The sequence below is a fragment of the Molossus molossus genome, unplaced genomic scaffold (genome assembly GCF_014108415.1).
Source record: "Molossus molossus isolate mMolMol1 unplaced genomic scaffold, mMolMol1.p scaffold_m16_p_10, whole genome shotgun sequence".
In the NCBI taxonomy this organism is placed as follows: Eukaryota; Metazoa; Chordata; class Mammalia; order Chiroptera; family Molossidae; genus Molossus; species Molossus molossus.
The window spans coordinates 63,368,602-63,384,836 of record NW_023425345.1 but is presented as its reverse complement, the minus strand read 5'-3'; the positions used below and the strand labels follow the sequence as shown (position 1 = coordinate 63,384,836).

General features: G+C 41.3%; 1 protein-coding gene across 1 annotated transcript in view; it reads left to right on the top strand.

The window, feature by feature from the left end:
• The first annotated feature begins 12,873 nt into the window (after nucleotides 1-12,873).
• Nucleotides 12,874-16,235, top strand: part of FRS2 (fibroblast growth factor receptor substrate 2) — a 99,066-nt gene continuing 95,704 nt past the window's right edge. Inside the window, exon 1 of the mRNA XM_036252014.1 lies at nucleotides 12,874-12,949. The gene's annotated coding sequence lies outside the window, so the exon portion shown is untranslated. The remainder of the gene's footprint in view (nucleotides 12,950-16,235) is intronic.

The following is a 16,235-nucleotide window of genomic DNA, read 5'->3' as shown; positions in this document are numbered from 1 at the left end:
CATGTGACATTTTTGCTCTAATTCAACCTTGCTGTCTCTCATTTCTCCACACAAGCACAATTTGACTATAGATACTGGTTTTCAGTGTCAATATTATATTGCTTCAGATTGCTTCCATTGTCTTCAAAAGATGCCTTTTGTTCGCCACAAGCACAAGACTCTTCATAACTTGCAATAAAAACACATTTTATGCAAGAATTGTATTGGAAGTAAAGGGAGTCTTAGATGTCTGGCAGTTTGTACACTTCAAAACTGAAGATTATAAACATGTCAGTATGACTTGGGATGGGAGAGGGAGAGCGATGAGAAGGAGCTGTGTGGGTTTATTGCAGCACCCTATAAAAGGCCTGGAAGAAATACACATTCTCTTCCATAAATCTGGTAGTCTCCTTCAGTTGGGAGGCAGTCATGACCATAGCATATGGGAAAGACTCAATAAACATTAGTGGTTGAGACCATGTCTGTAGAGACAGACTACCTGGGTTCTAATCCTGACTATATTACTTGCTAGTTACCTGAAATAGCTGTGCTTATGTTTCTCCATCCAGAAGAAGAAAGAAAGAGGATCACACATTATAAAGTTAGTTATTATAAAATTTATTCAAGTGTTTGTTATTATTTGTCTTTTCTATTTCCAAGGCAGTTGACAAGTAACATCAGCTATAACTCCATTAAGATGTTGGTGGTAATGATACTTATAAATTGATGTCTGTACTTGCCTAGCTTGTTTAGAAATGGTACAATGTGGTACAACACAATTTTCTACCCTGGAAAAACAATTTAAAATGGCCTTAACATACATCAGAATACATAGTTAGGAGCACATGTAAAGTCTATAAGGTAAAATTTTATACTTGTTTCTCCAAAACACCTACATGATTTTTCACACACGGGTGGCTCCAAACTCAGTGCCCACCATGAAGACTTCACATGTGAGTAAAGCCAACTCACTATCCAACCTGAATAAAACTGCTGCATCTGAGCTCAAGACACTAATGCCTTGTGGGATGCATGCCCAGTTGGCCAGTGTCTAAATGTTCAAGGGACTCCAGAAACTGGGATTACTTTTTTTAATGTGACATTTCTCAATTTAAAAATTTTGGCTCAATATATTTCTTGGTACAAAACCCTGTGGGTCAAACAACACACGTGAGGGTCATTTGTCAAATCCCTGCCAATTACACTAGTACCTACATAGGAGTACACTGTGCTGTTATTCATATCAGCAAATGCTTTTCAAGCAATTGTGCCAAGGCACAGATATAAGGTAAGGAAGACAAAATATGACGAAGTCTTCACGAAACTCACAAGTCTAGTGGGGAGATAGGCAATAATATCACAGGTCAGAGTGAAATATGCTATAGCAGAGTATGGAAGCCAGGACTTAAACCTGGTGGTTTAAGTATTTGATCAGGCCCACTATAAAAAAACTAAAAACAAAGAAACCCATTATTTGAAAGCTTGGCAAATGGTGATACCCAAGTAGATGGCTCTTTTGTTTAACAAAACACCTTAATGGATTTGGGGGTAGGAGCTATGCATAGAAAGGGCCACAACCTTGCACAGTTCCACCTGTCCTGTTGTGGCCTCTGCAACTGGCACCCCCTTGAGCACCATTCAGGTTGTATTCTTTGTGAATGGTACCCCCGGAATTGTGCTACCCGGATGATTCTGTCAATAAACATAGACCTGGAGTCTGGCCTGAGTGGAGGATTGACAGCTAAATCCTTCTACATAATAAAGTAAGAGGGAAGAAAAAAACAAACAATAAAGTAAGAGGAATTTAAAATCTTTACCTAGTGGGTAGAGCAGGGGGGTGGAGGGGTGAATGTAATGGGGAGCAAAAAAAGGATTGGAGCAAACATCTCTAGGATGAGGATGGGCCAGCAATTGGGCAACAACCTGGAGCCTATGAACCTGGTGAGAGATTCCCTGTAATTTTGAAAAGCGACGCATAAAATCATCTGTCATCTTCTTTAACCTCCAGGAGACAATGACAAATGAAGTCAAACAACTTCTTCTTTGGCATCAAGTATAGCCTTTGGACCTTTTATGCATTAATTAGGAAAAACCAGGGAAGATGCAATGCTTACATAGCAACACGTGGCTAAACATACAGTACTGTAACAACTTGCCTTTTTTTTTTTTTATCCTCACCTGAGGACACTTTTCCATTTTTTGTTCAGATAGAGTGGGAGAGAGGGAGAGAGAGAGAGAGAGAGAGAGAGAGAGAGAGAGAGAGAAACATCGACATGACACCTTGAGTGGCTGCCACCCGCACAACCCAACCAGGGCCGGGGACAAACTGCAACCGAGATACGTGCCCTTAGTGGGAACAAAACCTGGGTCTCTGTGGACCACAGGCTGATGCTCTAACCGCTGAGCAAAACTGGCCAGGGCACAACTTGCCTTTTTACTGTTTTTTCTTCAAAAAGCTCAAAGTACTTACACTTTTATTTCCTCATTTGTTCTAACATTCCAGTGTGGGAGGGGCAGATTTATGATAACATTATTTATAGACGGAGAAATTGAAATGGAGATTAAATCACTTACTCAATGTTGCATAGTTGGGGTGGTGGAGCCCTCACTGGAATTTGGTTCTCCAAGCTCCTGCCACGAAGTGGAAAGATCATGAATTTTGGAATTAGAAGGATCTTTGTTTGAACAATCCTGATTTCTGCCCCTTAAAAAGAATGTGGCCTTATGTCAATTACTTCATCTAAGTCTTAGTTTTTCTCTTATGTAAAATTAAGACCATAAAACCTCATAGCAGTGTAGTGAAGATTAACTTAGAAAATGCATATAAAGCCCTGGCACAGAATAGTTCTCAAATAAGATTAGTTCCACCCCCAACCCAGTATTATCTGGTTAAATTTCAGTACAAATTTAAAGTAATAATAAAAAAAAAAAATCCCACATTAATACTATTTTGTTTTTCTAGCCTCATCTCCTGCTGAGAGCAAAACATGAATAAAAATGCTGCAACACATCATTTAATTCAATGGCAAGAACTTTTGCTTCTGTAGAATTATTCCTATTGGGGGCAATTAGAGAAAAAGAGGAGTATGTGGAAGACAAGAGTAGATTGCAATGGTTCTAAAACTTGAGAATGTACCAGAATCACCTAGAAGGCCTGTAAAAACATAGATTTCTGGGCCCCACCCCAGAGTTTCTGATTCACAGGATCTGGGGTGGGGCCTAATAATTTGCATTTGTAACAAGTTCACAGATGGTGCTGATGCTGGTAGTCCAGGGACTAGACCTCAGAGGAGCACTAGCATGGTTAAATGTAATTCTGGGGTTGGGGTCCTACAATCCGTGCTTTACCAAGGCCTCCAGGTGATTTTCATGCACTCTCAAGTTCGAGAACCATTGGTGTAGTGGTGAAAAGCATCTGAGGAGATGAACCCACATTCAGATCCTAACTGCACCGTATACTAGTTAGAGGAGCAGGTTCAGTGACAAACCTCTAGCATTTTTGTGTCTCTCAGGGAGCCTGAGAACGTCTGTGATTCAGGATTCCTCTCAGTTTTCCTCCAAGCCCCAGGTAGAAAGAGAAGTTAGTGAGTCTTGCCAACGCAGGCTCTGTTTTTTATTCCTTCACACTCCAAGGAATAAAAAAGGCTGCTTAAATTTGGATATTAGGGAGGTATTTACAAACACTTCTGTGATCACAAAAATAAACAAGGGAGCGCTGTAAACAAAGCCGATAGCAAAGGCATTGGTTTGCATCTTAAATTCGTAATAATGGCTGTAAACTGTTTCCATTTCTCCTGCCTTTTTAAGTAGAAAATTAAAAAAAAAAAGTTCCTCCCCCACAGTTTTAAGAGATGCTTGCAAATTTGTTTGGCATAGTGTGCATGCTAAGAGTCTTTATTTCCCCCCATATCTGGCCTGAGATATGGATTCTGACTCAGATGTTTGATGCCTTTCTGATTTTGTGGCTGAGCAATCCCTTTTTTCTTTTTTTCCCCTCAGTTCTGTGCTTGGCAAATGACTGTGGGTCCTTATACTGTCTTGGCTCATAGTGTCACAAGTATCCAGGCTGGCCACAGGACATTCTTTGGCTCACCTACCTTCATTTTTCCCATTGCAAAAACCTCTACTCTTTTTTTTTTTTTTATTTCCTTAACTAACCGTTTCTGTTGCCTATTGCAAATTAATTCCCTCCACTGGAAGAGAAATTGTTCCCACTGATGATGAGGTATGAGAATCATACTTTTTTTTTTATCCTCACCGGAGGACTTTGACTTTTTTCCATTCTTTATTCAGACAGAGCGGGAGGGAGAGAGGGGAGGGAGAGAGAGGAAGAGAGAGAGAGAGAAAATGTGAAAGGGACACATCGAGTGGCTGCCACCCGCACGTACGACCAACCTGCAACTGAGGTACATGCGTTTAGCGGGAACTGAACCCACATCTCTCTGGGCAGCAGGTCGGCGCTCTAACCTTTGAGCCAAACCGGCCAGGGCCAGAATCATCCTTTTATTCAGTCCTATGTTGGTACTAGGTACATGGAAGTGTTTATCGTACATTTTCACTTTGACTTCCTACAACAATCCAGAGATTATTATATATGTAATGCACACAATCATAATCAGATATATTACAAATGAGAAAACTGAGGCTTGGAGAGGTCAATGAGGTAAACGTAAATGACAGGACCCACGCAGTAAGATCCCTGAGCCCCCAACTCTTGGCCTCTGTTGAAGTTCCAAGCAATGACGGAATATAGGAACATAATTTGGTCCCTGCACTTACAGAATTTAAAAACCTAGTTAGGGCTAGATGAGATTTTACACACAACACAAGTTAAAATCAAGAGCCAACGTTTGTGGTATTGAGTTTGGCATCTTTGACCGGTTTTCTCATCTGCAAGATGTACCAGCCTCAAGTGGCTTGGGGATGATTCACTGAGTTAAGCACTTGAAGCGCTTAATAGGGTACCTACCAGGTAGTAAGCCTTCAATAAAAGTGAACTATCGTTATTTTAAAAAGAGGCCGATTGGAGTGGAGCGAATACTGGAGAGATCAGAGGCCGGGTGTATGTGCTGGACCCTTGTCCTAAATTCTCCGAGCCTCGATTTCCTCCTACGTAAAATTAGGTGCTGGGAACTGAACAAACCGAAGAGCGGCAGTAGCCGGGGGAACAAGGGGCGGCGGGGCAGAAAGGGTTATCCACGAGTCCGGGGGCGGATTGGCTGGCGCCCGGCGGAGAGGCCCCGCCCCGCCCCGCCCCGCCCGAGAGGCCTTGGCAGCTCCAGCCCGCGAGCAGTTCCGGTGCCAAAACCCTTCCCTCGCCCGCTCCCCCGGAAGTGATTTTCCAAGGTTCGGGCCGGAGAGAGGCCTGGTAGGCACAGCCGCTGAGGCTCGATCGCCTCTGAGTAGGGGCTCCTGCCTGGGTCGGAGCTCGGGGATCCGCGCCCGCCGACCTGCGCCCTGACCCCTCCCAGCGCCCGAGCCGACGGTGAGTGGCCAGGGGAACGGCCTGGGACGGCTGCGGGCCGTGTCGGGACTGGAGCTCTCGGGCCCCCGCTGCCCCCTCCGAGCTCCGGGCTCCTGGCTGCGGGCTGGGCTGGGCTGTCGGGGTTCAGGGAAGCGGGTTGTTGCCCGCCGCGGTCTTTGCCGATCCCGCCGGCCGGGAAGGAGCGGGCGGCGGGGCCGTGGGGTGGGCGGGGCGGAGCCGGGGAGGGGGTTCCCGGAGCTGTTGTTGCTGTTGGGACTGGAGAGTGGGAATGGGCTGGGCCTCGGTCCATCCGATCCCCTCTTTTTTGCTCCCCCAAACCTTCGCGCTCCCTCCCAAATTTGGTTTTCTGTGTCTGACCTGGGTGGGGCTGGGAACCTGGACACCAGACTCAATCTTGGGATCCAGCTCCCGACTTTTTCGTCCTCTAGATCTGCCTTCGTGTCTCTTAGTAGCTCGGGTCCCAGAGGTGTTGTCTCCTCAACCCCAGGGCGGGGCGATGCGTGTGTAGGTGCCGGGGATCTTTTGCAAACCTTTTCATTCAGATGCGCTTAAGGGTTGCCCGGGATCGATTTGGACTGCGCTTGGGACCGGTTCTGGGTAGGTCAGTGTGGCACCAGCGTTCCTCTCATGATTTTTGGTGACTGGAAAGCTTGTTCACGCTATTGTTAAAGTCACATCTTAAAACAAACAACTTGAGGAAAATCGGTTCAGATAAGTTTCCTTATTTTCTTGCGGACGTAAAGAATGATGCTGTTCTCTAATATGTATTTCTAATTCCTGTGGCTATTTGAAGTCACAGTTACATGGTGAGTTCGTTCAGCCTGCGGTTATTGCATGAATGGATTTCAGAGGGTTGAAGAATTATACTCCCTGTTCCCCGAAGTCTGTATACCTTCGTGTTTGGAACTGTCATTTCCCCTAACTTTTAAAGAAGAGTTGGTTTCGGTAACTCCTTAGAGGTTCCTTATACTGTTACAGCTGTTGCTGCAATGCAGAGTTCACACAGGTGGGCAGAGGTGATTTATTTATTTAAAAAACTTCTACTATGAAGTGTTTAGCTCAGATAAATTGAGAATTTTCTAAAGGAGATAGTAATATAGGTATTTTTAATGGACAGATTTTAGGTAATAAACTATTATGAAAGGTTTGTAGGAAATAAGGGTTTTCCACATTAATACTGATTTTTCAATTACGATCGTAAGGGAATGCAAGTTACTGCAGGTTATGACTGTCAGTAGATGACCAGTGTTTTTGCAGTGTAAAGTGTGCACAAATCACCTTTGTGAAGCAAGTGACACTTGCCTTCATTTCTTACTTGTGCTTATATTAGGACTTATACTGTAGTTTTTTGGGTACTTATCTAATTTTCTCTCCTCCCACCACTGGCAGGGGAGGTAATATGAATTAGGGAAAATAGACTGAAGTGACAAGTTCAGTGAGCTTTCCTATGCAAAAGAAAATTTATTTCAGGGTTGTTGATCTTCAACAGGCAAAGGGTGGATGTTTTTTAAGTTCTTGGAAAAGATTGTGGAAGGAAGGTTAGTTGCCCTCCATTGACATTTAGATAGAAACTGTAGATTCTTAGCCATTTGAAGTGGTTAATTGTTTAGAGTGTATAGTTGGAATAGTGTAATTGAGAGAATCTGGAAAAGGAGTCAAGTTAGATATGGTTATGGATTCGTACTGATGGCAGTTAATGTGTTTGAAGGGAAATATTTCAAAAATTATAACAGCAGAAAAAGATACTTGGGGAAAATCAGATACTCTTAGGCATTATAAATTTTATTATGTTCAAGTCAATTCAATAGATATTGAACATTTGCATTGTAAATTATATTATTCAAGTTAATTCAACTGATATTGAACAGTTGCTATGTTAGACAACCATGTAGGAGCAAATAAAAGATATAGTCCTAACAATAAGATTCATATTTTGGCAATAATTTTCTGTGATGTGTCAGAAATAATGAAGAGATGAATTGTATTGTTTAAGCATATTAAACAGTTTTTCTAAGTGAAGGTAGTGGTATGTGATTCATGAAAAGCATTATTAGACTTTATAGGATACAAAGATTAAGTCTTTGGTCTTTAGGAATTTGAAATCTAGAGGGGATGTAAGAGATTTGCATAAAAATTTACAACAAATATATGTAAATATATAGACTTGACCTAAAGTTTGGAGTTGTAAGAAAGGAAAATGGGTTCATTTTTAGTTAGAGTAATTATGGAGAGTGGTGGAGGTATAGTAATACTTCTGAAATTAGCCCTGAAGCTATTACTAAGTGAGCACCAGGCTCTCTGCTAATTTGGGACTATGTAGCTAGCTGATAACTGAGCCCTAATTTGAATCCAGATCTGCCTGTGCGTTTCCACTACATTGTGCTCTCTCTCAATAAACTGGTAACCTGAGTTCAACATTGCAGAGGGTAAGACTTTTCTAAGACAAAAATTTAGGAGTTGGGAATTGGTGGATGAAGAAGGCTTTTTCCAGCCCTGGTTGGCTTTGCCCACCTGCAGTTCCGAGATACCCAGGTTTGGTTCCTGCTAAGGGCCCATACTTCGGTTGCAGTTTGTCCCCTGCCCTGGTTGGTCGTGTGGGTGGCAGCCACTCGATGTGTCCCTTTCACGTCAATGTTTCTTTCTCTCTCTGTTCCTCTCTCTCCCTCCCACTCTACCTGAACAAAAAATGGAAAAATGTCCTCGGGTGAGGATTTAAAAAAAGAAGGCTTTTCCATTAAAAGGAATGATGATGAGCACAAGTGTGGAGGAGGGAAAAGTTAGTGACTAGATTACCTAGCATATGAGGTTCATTTTGGGGAGTAAGAGGTGAGGTTTGAAATTTAATTAGGAGCTGGAACATGGTTAAATGCTGTATTTAGGAGTTCAGCATTTGGGAGGTAATGAGAAACTGCTAAGGTTTAAAAGTGTAGTGTGTAGAATTTTTTGTTGTAGAAAGCTGACTTTCTATATATATAGAGTTGGCCCTTGAAAAACATGGGTTGAAACTGTGTGGGGCCATTTATACATGCATATTTTTCAATAAATATGTACAGTACTGTAAATGTAAATTTCTTTTTTAAAATGATTTTTATTTATATTTTAGAGAGAGATAGAAACATTGATTTGAGAGGAAAACATCAATCGGCTGCCTCCTGCATGCCTCCTACTGGGGATCATGTCTGAAACCTGAGCATGTCCTCTGACCTGGAATTGAACCAGGACCTCTCAGTCCATGGGACTACACTCAGTCCACTAAGCCATACCGGCCAGGCTAAATGTAAATATCTTAATAACATTTTCTTTTCTTTAGCTTACTTTTTTGTTAGGATGCAGCATATAATACATATATTATACAAAATATACAGGATTGGGCAAAAGTAGATTTATAGTTGTTAGAATGGAAAATAATACAATAATTAATAAGTGATAATACAAGAATAAACTGTTTCGAGTATGCACAACTGTAAACCTACTTTTGTTAATCAGCTGTTTATGTTATTGGTAACGCTTTTGGTCAACAGTAGGCTATTAAGATTTTGGGGCGTCAAAAGTTATATGTGGTTTTTTAACTATTGGAGGGCTGTTGGTGCCCCTAATATTCACATTGCTCAAGGATCAACAGTAGTATAAATACTGGACAAGCCCTGGCAGGTGTGGCTCAGTTGGTTTAGTGTCGCTCAGTGCACCAAAAGGTCACTGGTTCGATTCCCAGTCAGGGTACATGCCTGGGTTTGTGGGCTAGATCTCCACTAGGGGCATGCAGGAGGCAATCAAATGATGTTTCTCACATGGATGTTTCTCTCGCTCCATCTCTCTTGCTCTCTTTCTAAAATGAATAAAAACATTAAAAAAAATACTGGGCAAGCATAATGGCATTGGGATGATTTTAGTATGTAGTGGAAGGAGGGATTGTTGGGAAAGGCTTTGAGGAAGTTGAATTTGAAGGCTATATTCATTTTAAGTGTGAGTGATGGTAATGGTGGTACTAGTGCTAGAAATATGGGCAAGGGGTTGCATAATGAGATTAGTTTTGAATATGTTGAATATGTTTTTTATATACTTGCCAAACACTGGAAATGCCCAGAGGCTTTTGGAAGTGTAATTCATAAGAGGTCAGTGCTAGGCATATATATTAAACATGGATGTGGATAATAATACAATACTTGTACTAGTTGAGTCTATAGGAAAGAGATAAAAGAATCAAAGGAGAGTGTAGAGGGGAAAGAAAAAACTCTTTTAGATGTCATCTGTTTAAAACAGACGGAAAAGACACTAAGTAATTGTATGCTGTGGGTCAAAAACTTGTTTAATCTGTACTGCTCTTCACATTGCAGATTCAGATAGGATAGAAAGAATCTGATCATTGAAAATCCAACTGGGGTCCTGGCTGGGTAGCTCAGTTGATTAGAACATCGTTACAATATGCCAAGGTCGCCCTGGCCGGTTTGGCTCAGTGGTTAGAGCGTTGGCTTGTGGTCCAGAGAGACCTGGATTCGGTTCCTGCTAAGGGCATGTACCAAAAAAATGGAAAAAAATGTCCTCAGGTGAGGATTTAAAAAAACAAAACAAAAAGATATCCTCTAGTGAGGATAAAAACAACAACAATATGCCAAGGTTGTAGGTTCGATCCCTGGTCAGGGCACATATAAGAATCAACCAATGAATGCATAAAAAGTGGAACAGTCTGGCCCTGGCCGGTTTGGCTCAGCGGTTAGAGCATCAGCCTGCGGTACAGAGAGACCCGGGTTCGGTTCCCGCTAAGGGCATGTACCTCGGTTGCAGTTTGTCCCTGGCCCTGGTTGGTCGTGCGGGTGGCAGCCACTCGATGTGTCCCTTCACATCGATGTTTCTCTCTCTCTCTCTTCCTCTCCCTCCCTCCCGCTCTATCTGAACAAAAAATGGAAAAATGTCCTCAGGTGAGGATAAAAAAAAAAAAAAAGTGGAACAGTCTGGCTGGTGTGGCTCAGAGGTTGAGTGTTGACCCATGCACCAAGAGGTTGCTGGTTCAATTCCTGGTCAGGGAACATGCCCAGGCTGTGGGCTCGATCTCCAGTGGGGGGCGTGCAGGAGGCAGCCGGTTGATGTATCTCTCTTACACGATGTTTCTATCTTTCTCTCCCTCTCTAAAAATCAATAAAGACAAATATTAAAAAAAAAAGTAGAACAACACCCTGACCGGTTTGGCTCAGTGGTTACAGCGTTGGCCCTTGGACGGAAAAGTAGCGGGTTCGATGCCTGGTCTGGGGCACGTGCCTTGGTTGCAGGTTTGATCCCTGACCCCCGTCTGGGTTGTTTGGCATGTGTTTCTCTCACGTTGATATTTCTCTCTCTTTCTTTCTCTCTCTTCCACTCTATCTAAAAGAACAAGAAAAAAAAGTGGAACAACAAATTGATGTTACTCTCTTTCTCTCCTTTCCTCTCTCTAAAAAGCAATGAAATAAAAAAGAAAAGAAAATCCAATTGGGAATAAAATTTTCTTGCCATTGCTTTCTAGAATGCTATGCTATCATTGCCCTGTTTCAGGGAGGACAAACTATTTCACACTCATTTGGTCTAGACTGTCAGACTTTGGTTACTGAAGAACTGTTGGTTGTTTCTTTTGGACGTTCACTGGCAAGTGATATGTGAGGATTTGGAAGCAAATCTCTGATACAGAATTCTGTTTATATGTGTGGACTTTCAATTTTGGTTTCAGTATCTAAATATTAAAAGATAATTTTTGTGTCTCCTATTATTACTGGCTGCTAATAGTTTTTTATAGAAAACGGTATTTTTTTTTTTTTTTTTTATCCTCACCCGAGGACATTTTTCCATTTTTTTGTTCAGACAGAGTGGGAGGGAGAGAGAGGAAGAGAGAGAGAGAGAAACATTGATGTGAAGGGACACATCGAGTGGCTGCCACCCGCACAACCAACCAGGGCCGGGGACAAACTGCAACCGAGGTACATGCCCCTAGCGGGAACCGAACCCGGGTCTCTCTGGACCGCAGGTCGACGCTCCAACCGCTGAGCCAAACCGGCCAGGGCAGAAAACGGTATTTAATTACACATTTTTTCTCTCTCTTTAATACGTACTTTTGATTAACATGAATAGTTTTGTCTCTAATGTATTGGTTATCTTAGAGGGATAGAATGATAAGACACTTTTAACCATCATGTAATGATACATATATAACATCTATTTTAATTTGGAAACTGTTTTAAGAACTATAGAATTATGTATAGATATTTAAATAAATAGGGGATCTGTGTTAATGAATAAAAGATTGTAATAGTTTGCAGAATGAGGCTTATGGTTGTAACTTTTTGAGGGAAAGTTTATTAATTTTAGACTGAGTTACCATAGAAATATTTATTTCCTTCTTGAAATTAATACGTTCATTTTGTTTTTTTTGAATATATTTTTTACTATATCACAGGCACTTTGGAATGCCCTAGGAGTCCTGCGTCAGTGTTGTTGGAGGCAGGGAGTTTTGTGTGTGCTTTGTCTGGGCTGGTTGGCTTAGTTGCAGTGAGCCTGGTATTAATGAGGCAAAGGTCAGAAGTTCCATTTAGCTTCAGTCTGGATGATGGCTACGGAGTACACCTCTCACTCCCACCAGCAGTCTTGGAAATTCCTCAGTTGTCATTGGTCACAAAAGTGACTGGATTAGGGCGGATTTTTATAGCACTGGAAGAATATTAAAGGAAACTCAGTAAAATTGTTAGGGACTCTGACTCTGGAATGAGATAGACCTGTGTCAAATTCTTCGTCTGTGACGTTGGGAGAATCCCTAAACCCCTGCAAGCCTCTATTTTCTCATTATTGAATAGATTAATATTTTGTCTGGGCATGTCCTACGGTTGCTTTCTTTTTCCAAGTGGGAGTTAGTTGCTTAGACCTGTGATTCCCAAATGCTGTACTATGGAGTGGTGTCAGTCCATGACAACATTTTCACTTATCTGAAGTGGGAATGAGAATGAGTTAGCTTTTCTTAAAACTGAATCTATTGAATTTAAAAGATATTTTTTAAAATTATATTTTACCATTTTTGGTATAAGCATATTAGTTCTTTTATTTCATAAAATCAGAGATAGTAATTGGTAGTTTGTTTTTTTTAATGTCTTTGACAAAATTAATGTGGCACCTTGGATTTAACGAATTTTTTTTTAAGATTATGGGTCTGTGAAGTCTGATAATCTTGGTTTAAACAGAACCAAGGGTTTGGGGGCGAGTACTCATCCAACATACTTATGCATATTCAAGTTAGATTTGTGTTAGTCTGCCCTTGTATTACCCTACAGGGACTATATTGTGATTCTCATCAACATTGAATTGAATTTTGTCAAGTTTTATATTACTTATAGCACATTTCAAAGGGCAGTTCGGATTGTTTTCAGTTGAGTTCAAATAAGTTTCTCCAAATTACTTATTTAAGGCTGTGTTTCTCAACGAGAATCCCAGGAGGACACCGATGAACTGTGGGGGCTGCCTGAGGGTGCTGCTGTAAGTCATTACTCTGTTGATTAGCCAACAAGATAAATAACTTGCCTTTGACATAGTGGAGTAGTAGATACTAGTTTTCCTTTTTACCTCTTTTGCAAGAAAGATCCTTGAAGCCTCAGCAAGAAAATCTTTTTCATTTAGCATAGCAAGTAAAACTTGTGCAAATATCAGTATTCAGAATACTTTCTAGAGAAAGAATAGTTCAGCACTTTGCATAATGGGTTATGTAAGTGGAGCCACAGAAGTCCTCCTGGGGACCCAAACCAGTTATTACCATAAGCGCTTATTGAAATTGTATTCAGTTGTCTAGATGAGAAACTTATTGACTCCCTGGTTCACTTAGCGTGTGTGTGTGTGTGTGTGTGTGTGTGTGTGTGTGTGTGTCTCGCAGGGGGGTGGGGTGGGGATATGGGATAAGGTGCAAACCTTGCCTGAGTGACTGTTAAATTAAGGCTTAACATTTGTCTCCTTTGAGTGTTTTTGGTTAGGTAATTTTAAAAATTGAGAGTGCTATAGAAATATATAGAAGTGTACGTTAGATCCCGTACAGCAAAATATTCATGTGGGGTGGAAATAGCCTAGGCCCTCTGTCCTTTAGTTTTTTAAAAAAATTGATTTTAGAGAGAGGAAGGGAGAGAGAAGGAGAGAAACATCTAATAGCTGCTTCCTGCATGTGCCCTGAACAGGAATTGAACTTGCGACCTTTTGGTGTATGGGATGATGGTTGCTCCAACCAACTGAGCCACACCAGCCTATAGTTTTAAAGAAAACTGAAGGTTTAAGAATGTTATTGTTTTATAAAGTTTTGCTGTATAGTATTACTTCTGGGAAATAAAAAATTCATATAGAATTTATTTATTTTCACAATGCTTAAGGTTTTCCTACAAAGTACTTCGAGTGGTAGAAATGAATGGTATGCTCAGAAGTCTAGTGATAATAGTCTTACTCTAAGTATTACCTAGCAAGGCTCATTGCCCCATTCACTGCCAATAAATACTATGGCGTCTGCTTTTGAGAAAAAAAAGTTTATATTGTGAGGTCAAGTGGCAAGAAGACAGGAGGCAAGACTCAAATCTGACTCCCTCATCCAGGGTTTGGGGCAAGATTTAAGGGGTTTCAACACCACATCTTCCTGGACAGTGGCCCCTCGGCTTCAGAAAGGGTTCTGTGTTCTGGTTCTGGTCATGGCTGCATCCTTTGGTTCTGGGTGGGGGGAGGAGCAGTTGAGGGTTCTACAAGTATTATTTGTGGGTGGTGTTCACAAGTGGTGTATCCAAGGTTCAGACTTTGGTTCCAACTCTTGTTAGAAACAGAATAGGACCAGTTTGAACTGGTTCTGCAGTTACATAAATAAGACATTTTATGATGCCTATAGGGTTTTTATAATTCATATGAATTTTTACACTGTGATTTTTAGAAAAAAATAGTTTAGCCTTGGTTGGTTTGGCTCAGCGGTTAGAGCGTCGGCCTGTGGTCCAGAGAGACCCGGGTTTGGTTCCCGCTAAGGGTGCGTACCTCAGTTGCAGTTTGTCCCCGGCCCTGGTTGGTCGTGCAGGTGGCAGCCACTCGATGTGTCCCTTTCACGTCGATGTTTCTCTCTCTCCCTCCCACTCTGTCTGAACAAAAAATGGAAAATGTCCTCGGGTGAGGATATTTAAAAAAAAAGAATATCCTTTTATAGAGGAACAGAGAAGGGGGAGAGAGAGAAACATCCATGTGAGAGCAATATCCATTGTCTGCCTTCTGCACGCCCCCTACTGGGGATGGATCCAACCTGCAGCCTCCTGGTGCACAGGACGATGCCCAACCAACTGAGCCACTCTAGCCAGGGCTTCACTACGATTTTAAATATGTTTTTATTGATTTTTTTTTTTTTAGAGAGGAAGGGGGAGAGAGATAGAAACATTGATGTGTGAGAGAAACATTGATCAGGAGATCGAGCCCACATTCTGGGCATGTGCCCTGACTGGGAGTCCAACTGAGACCTCTCAGTCCATGGGACAACGCTCAATCCACTGAGGCACACCGGCTGGGTCATTTTGTGATTTTATATGTATGTAAACAGTGTTTTAAAGTACTGTCAACTAAAATGGTGCCCCCCAAGAAGGGATGATATGTTAATCCTGTGAAGTTTTGTATTCCTGAGACATGGCTTATATTCAGTTTAGTAGCCCTCTGCTTGTTTAACTATTTAATTTTGGCTCATTAAAAAAAAAAGTCTTTTGTTCTGATGGTTTTTGGTGGAGCATAGGGAATGGTGAACAATCCCTGACACTTTCTATATATTTTTAACAAACAGCAAACTTAACAATTATTTGTTGATTGATGGGAGAGAGAGAAACATCAAATTTTTTTTGTTGTTCCACTTAATTATGCATTCGTTGGTTGATTCTTGTATGTGTCCTGACCAGGAATTGCACCCAATATCTGGACAGCATTCTAACCAACTGAACTACTTATCCAGGGCTCAAACAGCAAAGTTCTGTCAATTTTTTTGATACTTGTAATTGAATTTATTGGGGTTACATTGGTTAATAATCAAACAGCAAACTTTTAAAACTACTAAGGATCTATAGTTTCAGATAAATAAAGTGACTTTAAAAGAAGATTTAATTAGCCCTGGCCAGTTTGGCTCAGCGGTTAGAGCGTCGGCCTGCGGTCCGGAGAGACCCGGGTTCGGTTCCCGCTAAGCGCACGTACTTCGGTTGCAGTTTGTCCCCGGCCCTGGTTGGTCGTGCGGGTGGCAGCCACTCGATGTGTCCCTTCACGTCGATGTTTCTCTCTCTCTCTCCCTTCCTTTCTCTCCCTCCCACTCTATCTGTACAAAAAATGGAAAAATATCCTCGGGTGAGGATAAAAAAAAAAAAGATTTAATTAATTTTAAGATGTTCTTTTATATTTAAGATTAATTATGAATTTATTTCTAATGTTATAAAAATATAGCAGCAGTGTGTAATAGAACTTTCTGCAGTTATGGAAATGTTCTATATCTGTGTGATTCAATATAGTGGCCTTCATATACTGAGTACTAAAAATGTGTCTAGTGCTACAGAGGAACTAAGTTTTAAATATTATTTATGAATAGCCACGTGTGGCTAGTGGCTACTGTATTAGTGGAGCCCTCTAGGATGGGGAAGATGAGGGAGAAGAGAGGTTAGAAATATTCATGCCACCCCTCAGTTCACTTATAGGAGAAAATAAATGCTTGTTGTTATGAAACAATGAATCTTCTTACTGTTTCAATTTCAAGGACCAATTGTGTGAAGTATTCTAGATTTTTTTAGGG